We start from the raw sequence: 7838 nt of genomic DNA on the forward strand, positions 1-7838 counted from the left end.
TCAATGTTAGCACTGGTCTGGAATGAGATGAAGGTGCAGCAGTGGCACTTCATCTCACCTCACCCTTCCCTGGAGACACAAGTTGCTCTTTTCAGTTGGTTAAGGTCTTTGCTGAAGGTCCTGGAAGACCTGAAAACTCTCCCCCAGGGTTCTCCGAGCCACAGCTCAGCATGCAGGGTTGGAAGACATGCTTCAAGGGCTTGATGAAATGGGAAATACACTCCGGGGGTGCAATAAAATGAAACTGTTTCCTGTTCCTGACTGTAAACATTCCATAGGAAATTGAGGCAGTTTTCACTGGAGACAAGGAAACTGCCACCAACCAGGAAAAGTTGCTTAAACTGTGAAACACGGCAAACTTCTCCTTATGGCAAATGCACTGAAATGTACACTTTTATCCAGGGGTTGGAATTACACCCTTTTCTCAGAGAACAGCTGCATGTGCTGCTGGGAATGGTAAAGTTTTGGCCTGGATCCAATTTGATAATACTTACAGAAAGATGCAAGGGGTTTTCTTTTTCTTTCTTTTCTTTTTTTTTTTTTTTTTTTTTTTTTTGGTCATTTTGCTTTCTTTGAATATAAATTCTTCCAAAACAAAATTTGTTCACTGGCAGATCAGCCTTGCAAAGGTGCTGAGTACTCTGGCTCTGGTCCAAAAGTGCACTTAAGCCCGCGCTTAACTCTGAGGACATAATTAGTCTTGCCAATTTCAGTGGGGCTGTTGACATGCTTAAAGTTAAGCATGTGACTAAGTCCACTGCTGCGAGAATGCTTAGCCCTTTGTAGGGTTCAGCCCAGCTCTGTGCTACACAAAAGACCTTTTGTTCAGCCTTGAATGACGAGGACAGGCAATGGAAGGAATAAACACCGTTCTTTAAAATAAACATTGTGCTGATCACAGAGATAGCACACATGTTATTAACGCCGGGGCTGTCATCACATTTTATTAGCAGCATTTTAGCAGCACAAATGAGATGATTCACTCCTCTGAACCATGTCTCCATTATCTCTTTGTACCTGAAATGCCTGGCTGGTTCTATTCTCTGCAGCTGTTGGCGTTTGCATGGACCCCTGCGCATCTTCAAGCTCTGTACTCTGGATACACCGAGGCAGCCAGTCCTGTGAGGAGCAGCTGAGGGAGCTGGGAAAGGGGCTCAGCCTGGAGCAAAGGAGGCTCGGGGGGACCTTCTGGCTCTGCACAATTCCCTGATAGGAGGGGGCAGCCAGGGGGGGTCAAAGTCTTCTCCCAGGCAGCAAGGGACAGGACAAGAGGAAATGGCCTCAAGCTGTGCCAGGAGAGGTTCGGGTTGGACATCAGGAAGAATTTCTTCACTGAAAGGGTGGTGAAGCACTGGAAGGTGTCCCCATCCCTGGAGGTGTTCAGGAAATGACTGGATGTGGCACTCAGTGCTCTGGTCTGGACTCGATAATCTGGGAGGTCTTTTCCAGCCTAAATGGTTCTGTGATTTTGTGAAGTCAGCTCTGAGCAGGCTGCTGGGTCTGTCCGGTGCAGAGACGCCACAAGAGGCACTAACTCGCCTTGAGAACTGAAGTGACCCTGGCAGTGTGACAGTCTTGTCCCAGCTTTGGGCCTCACTCACCCCTTCCACAGGGTTCCCACTTCTGGGGCTGTGCAGCTGCCAAAGGGCTGGATCAGATCACCCCATGTCTAGATCATGGAATTATAGAATGATTTGTGTTGCAAGAGACTGCAAAATCCATCTCATTCCCAGCACCTTCCACTATCCCAGGCTGCTCAGAGCCTGATCCAACCTGGCCTTGAACACTTCCAGGGATGAGGCAGCCACAGCTTCTCTGGGCACGTGTTATGAGCTGAAGGCGAGGGTATCCCAGGTTCTTGTTAATAGATCCCTTGGAACAGGTTAAAGTGAAACAACACTGAATGATTGGTGTTTATAAATATGAATATTTCAAGCTTTATTTTAGAACGTTTGTTTGCAATGGGAAGCAGGTTTGTAGCCATCTTGGTTACGATTATCTGTAGTAATACAGCAATATAAAAACATAAAAATAACACTGAAACACCTCCACAAGTGGCAGACTGTTTTGAGTCATTACCCATTAACATTCCAGTCTCTCCCAGAAACCTGTGCCAGGGCCTCACCACCCTCACAGGGAAGAATTCTTTTCTAATATCCAATCTAAACCTACTTTCCGTCAGTCTGAAGACATTGATGGAGGCCAGTGCATGCTCAGGCAAAGAGTGTGAAAAATGGACAGGGCCACGATGCTGTTATTTTAATCCCATCATCCTGGCAAGCTGTGGCACAGCTTCTCCCAAAGCTGGAAGCATGGACAGCTGGAAGCAATGAGGCCCACAGGATTTTCCTATGGAGTGGTTCTTTGCAGGGGGGCATTTTTCACAGCAGGCCTGCATGGTGCTGATGCCTTTTTCTGGTCTTAAAATCAAGAGTCAAACACGGTTAGAAGGGGAAAAGGGATTTTACCTTGGTATTTATTTTAAGGATCCTTAGGTGCGCACATCCAGGTCAAATGCACCTCAATGCACACCTCCATGCACACCCCCAAAAGATCTGGTATAACATTATAGGTTTTACTAATTAGCATATCTATCAAAGATTCCCCAATGAGAGGCTTGAATGAGCCCCCCTCTCTGAGGAACTTTCCCCTGGATGGTTCTATCTTAGTTTACAGAATGTGTTCTGGAGAGGACCTTGGGGTCTGGGGCATATTGATCCCTAACTATGAAACCTCTAAAATGTTTAGTCTCCTAGCTTGACAAATAAGTCCAAGAATGTAATCTAAAAAAACCACTAGAATACAGAAGTTGTAAAAAGGTATAAAAGGGGTATAAAAGAAAAGGCAAAAAATCATCATGGCATCAGTGCAGCAAAGGGAATGTGAGTGTTTGCAGGCATTTTTCTCCCTACCATTCTCATTTTTGGTCACACAGTCCCAAACTGGAACATAGCAGCAGCAGTGGTCAAGTATGAGAGGGAAAGGTGGTGGGAGGAACAGCTTTTAGACGTTGTTGAGCTGTAATTGTTGAGGTCTGTAGAACTGAGTCACTGAACTGTTCATGTTGATAATTAAAATGAAGCATTCTAAAACATAATTAAGAAAAAAAGCCTGAAGCTTAAATAAATCATCTTCCCCTATTTACTCTTTATGCATTTTTCCATTCCAGATACTCTCTCCTTTTTAACTTTTTTAGTTTTCAGGGCATGGCTGCTTTTTATTTCTTTGGCTCTCTTGATTTTTTTTCATTGTAGATCCTAACTACTTTTTTATGGTATTCCTATAGTTTTACTTCTTTCATTTGAGAACTGCACAATTGCAATTTTGAGAATTACTTATTTCAAACACAGGGAAAATGATGGAAAAGCAGCAGATTACAGAAAACAGATCTAAATTTCAGTGGCCTAAACAGCTGTCACTTCCTAGAGAAGGATTTTCAAACAGAACAATTTTGGATTTGGGAGCAGCAGAATCATCTATGAAGTTTTCCAACACAATCTTCACATTCAAAAGGACTCTAACAGGTCTTTGAGAACATATTTTTATTTCCATGGGGTCTGATGCAATCCTTAGCCTGTCTGCAGGCAAAGTCTGAAGCTAATTTCTGCTCATGATTCACCAGAGTTCAGCAGCCTGGAGGGCACAGAGAAGGGCACAGAGAAAGGCACAGAGCATCTGTTTTGGCAGGTTAAAAGATTAATTTCTGAATACTAAAAATAACTTCTTTATAATTCCATCCCATCTTCCCTCCAAGGACCTGACGTTTGGCATATTTTAATGAAGTGAACCTTGCAACACCTCTGTGAGGTCGATGTAAATATCATCCCCATTGACAGGTAAATGAAATTATAGCCCAGATGAAGACAAAGGCCTGGATTCAGGAAGCATCCTATACAGGCATGCATCCTCTCTTACAGGTGCTGCTGGCAGCATCAGGGGACATTTTTTTCTAACATAATTAAATCTGATCCGGAAGTCATTGCCCAGACACAAAACCCCATTTTTGGCTTGAGGAAATGAGTAGACATTACTCATGGACATCTCTGGAAACAGTTCTTCCTCACTCACAACCATGCAGAGTCCTCTGGAAGAAACTGAAAGTAAGAATATTTGTGAAAAAATACTGGTTTTTTGAATATTCAAAATGTTTTTCCTTCTAGAAAGGACACAGAAAATTCTGAATTTGAGAAGAAAATGGAATTTCAGATAATTTTCCTTCTGAAGACTCTTGGTGATTCATATTCTTAACCTTTGTTTTTGTTTTGTAATTGTAGAAATAAGTTTGCAATAGAAAATGAAACTTTTCTTTCCAGGAAGTGAAAAAAATTGGGCTTAACCTGGACAAAATAAAGCAAAGTAAACCCCTTCAAATAAATATTATTGGTTGGATTTTTTTCTTTTCTTATGGGAACAAAAATGTCTCCATTGACTCCAAAAGATTTTGTCTCCAAATTTCTCTTTGTGCCCTTTGGAGTCTGGGAAGAAAATATGTGAAATATCTTTTCCTTATTCCTTGACAGCCTCAGATGGTTTTAAAAATCCTTTTTTTTTTTTTTTTTTTTTTAATTTGACAAGCTTTATTAGGCTTGTTAGGCATCATTGTCCAGTTGTTTAGAATATAATCAGTGGGGTGAAAAAACTTAAGGGAAAGGGAAGACAAGAGAGGGTGAAACTGAGAACAAGATTGATTTCCCCCACATTTAGCTGTCCTCACTTAGTTTAATCTCTCAGATGCGAGAGATGAATCACTCCCTCGAGGTGCTTGAGAGAGAGCCCCACGTGAGCAGCTTGAGCCAGACATCCAATTTTCAGAGTGCTGATACTCAGTAGGACTAATCCTGCCCCACTTCCTGCCTCTCCTCTCCCAGCTGGAATCGACAGCTCCAAAGGACAGTCAGCCCCATGGAGCTTCAGCTCCCAGCCTGGCATGATTGTGAGTGATTTGCTTGTTCAATAATAGCAAAGAAATAAATACCAGTTTACATGAATTATTGTGGTGTTTATTCATAACTCCATGTCTTGAATAGGGATGGGTTGGTTGTAAATTCAACTTGGATGCAAGAACAGCAGAAGTCTGGGATGGAAGATCACCGAGCTCAGCATCCTGGCCCATGGGAACGTAAATACCACATTCAATGGAAAACAGGTGAGAATCAAATAAATCTCAAGTGACACTCCTCAAATACACTCTTCCGGTCTCTAATAACCAGCTTGAGGATTACCTGAGATAAAGGTTATACCTTGGAGTTGTTCACGTTTTGGCTGCCTAAATGGTTTTGATCCTGTGAAAATAAAGCCTGGCAGGAATACAGCATTCCTTGCAGCCTGCACCTCCAATTCCACGAGGGGGAGAACCTAAGGGATGGCTGGAGTTCATGTAGACCTGTCTTGGCTGATTAAGATGTCACTCACTTGCCACCTGTGACCAGTGTACTTTGTGCAACATGGGTTTCAACCCAGGATAATTCAATTTCTCACTTTACTTGACCATGTGCTGAAGTAACTGTGAAGAGCTGAGTGGACCAAAGGTACCTTGAGTTTGCAGTTCAAGGTCTATTATGTGGGGTAGGAGGAGTTTGTAGTCCAAGCACCCAGAGGAAAATGAGGAAAGCAAAGTGGTGCTTCAAGAGAGCGAAATTGGGGCCTGATTTTCTCGTGAGTGCTTGAACACACGTGTACCTGTGGATGCATGCCAAAGGTCAAGAAAGCTTTGAAGTAAAAACACAGAAATGGTTTTCCTTTGTGGAAATCAGGGCCTTCTGATGTCTCTGCTTGAAAGAAAAACATGATTCCTAGCTTGGACTACAAATTCATTACTTAAGGTTCTCTGAAAGATTTGAGGAAAGTTTAGGTGTAGAGAATTCTAAGAGCAATGTAGAGATGATGAGAAAGAAGCTCTGCAAGATCAGAGGAGAAGGAGAGGGAAGGGCTGATTAAGGGTGTCAGTTATAAAATAATGAAAAAAAAATCCAAACAGTGGTGGTAATGCCTTGTACTAAGGTTTTTTTATTTTCCTTCAGGATAAAAGATCCTGACCTGCTTAAGTTGTTGGATGGAGCAGAAGTTGGCTACCCCACCCTATTCTGTGCAGGCAACTCTCTTTTTCAGTTTGTGCACTTTAGCACATGCTCAAGGCGAGCTTCCATCGCCATCTAAATATTTTGAATTCAACCATATGCAGAAGCACATTCTTCAGTTACAATCTCAGGCATGTACTTTGAGGAAAAAAGCGGTAAAAAAATCACTTTGTCGTTGAAGTCAACAGTTTTGACTCTGATTACTCAGAATGTGGGACTGATTGGTGTAAGCTGCCATTTAATGTAGCATGTTTTCAGAGTAGAAACACATTTTATTACGTCCAAATCTATCACACCAGGCCAAATTAATCTCTGGCACATACTAGGGATGACTCCGACCCATTGCATTTTTTTTTCCCTTGAAAATCAAAATGTAGCATCCAATTTTATTTAGCTCTGGGAAAACCAAGCAAATTGGTATTTTTTAATTTTACTGAATTAATTTATAAGTGACATAAGCAATGTATAGACAAACTGGGACATAAACACTGAAAAATAAGTAAATTATCAGACATACAAACAATAGACCTTCTGTTCGTTTGTCTGCTGGCTACATGGAAAATAATCTCGGTATAACTCTGCCCTGACCCCTGGGCTGTATTTGGTACTTTGGCAAATTCTTTTTTAATCAATAAATGTGAATAAATTGCTTTGAGCAATGCAAACAAAAAAAAGGCCTTGATTTAGGAAATCATATAGGCATGTATGGATGAGTCCTGCTTAGAAGAACACACTGGGCTTCTCTGGATTTGATCCAAGCATAAATCCAGCAAAGCATATCCTCTAAAAACCTTGTCCTGGCTGGACATGTGTTTTGGGTGAAATCAGCAGCATTTACATTAAATGTAGTTCAGAGAGCACATCCAACTAAAAGGAAGAGGAGAACTTGAAAGAGTTATCTGCAATTTTCATGAAGTTACAAGAGTTTAATTTAAATTTATATTGTTCCCATGCCTTGTAAATTGGCCTGTGCTTGAGTATGTCTGTAATAGTTTGCTGGGATAAATTGTAAGTGGCTTTCATGTTTTAGATATTAAAGAACACTTTGCTTATTTGGGAGGTTAATTTCTCAGGGAAATAGTCTGATAGAAAACGTGTTAGTTTACATTCAGGGAATGCAAACCAGATTCCTGATGTATTGAAGGCATTGGGAGCAGGCTCTGCCATGAGCTGCAGTGGGACAGATGTGGGAGACTCTATGTGAGCAGAGAACAACCTCAAAAAATCTATACATCTGGTGCCTGATAGAATCTGAATCCAAGCAGTTTTCTTCTCCAGCAAATTAATTTAATATTTATTTAATGTCAGACTGGACAAACTGAAATCATATCCATCCTTGTGCTCCTCCTGTTGTCACACCCACATCAGCCTGTCCATTGTGGAGACCACGTGGACACAGGCATTGCACTGACCTTGAAGCCACAAAACAAGGCAGGATGTTGATTCCCAGTCATGGCAGAAAGCTCCAAAGTAGAAATATGTCAAACAGAAAAAGCAGTCATTGGCAGTCTTTAAATAAAGAGTTTGGACACAGTTCACCAGAGCTTCTTTGTGGGACTAATCACTGGGGCTGTGGTAATGCCAGAGTTTGTTGAGATGAAATTTATGGGTAACTATCTATTAAAAGTAGTGAGCCATAATGAATTCTTTCAGAATTTATCACAATAGCATTAATTAGGATACATTTTGTGGGCATTAGTGAAGCTCTCACAAGTATTTTCCAGATATTTGATCATAATTTAGCATTAGTCAGGCATGAGT

The 7838-nt window shown here is 41.5% G+C and overlaps 1 long non-coding RNA gene across 1 annotated transcript; it reads left to right on the forward strand.

Moving 5' to 3' along the window:
- Positions 1-4833: 4833 nt before the first annotated feature.
- On the forward strand, positions 4834-6166 carry LOC125324311. Its single transcript, XR_007202922.1, has 3 exons — positions 4834-4933; positions 5028-5146; positions 6021-6166. It is a non-coding gene; the product is annotated as an uncharacterized LOC125324311 (long non-coding RNA).
- The last annotated feature ends 1672 nt before the right edge of the window (positions 6167-7838 follow it).

Source organism: Corvus hawaiiensis, chromosome 4, assembly GCF_020740725.1.
Source record: "Corvus hawaiiensis isolate bCorHaw1 chromosome 4, bCorHaw1.pri.cur, whole genome shotgun sequence".
Classification (NCBI taxonomy): Eukaryota; Metazoa; Chordata; class Aves; order Passeriformes; family Corvidae; genus Corvus; species Corvus hawaiiensis.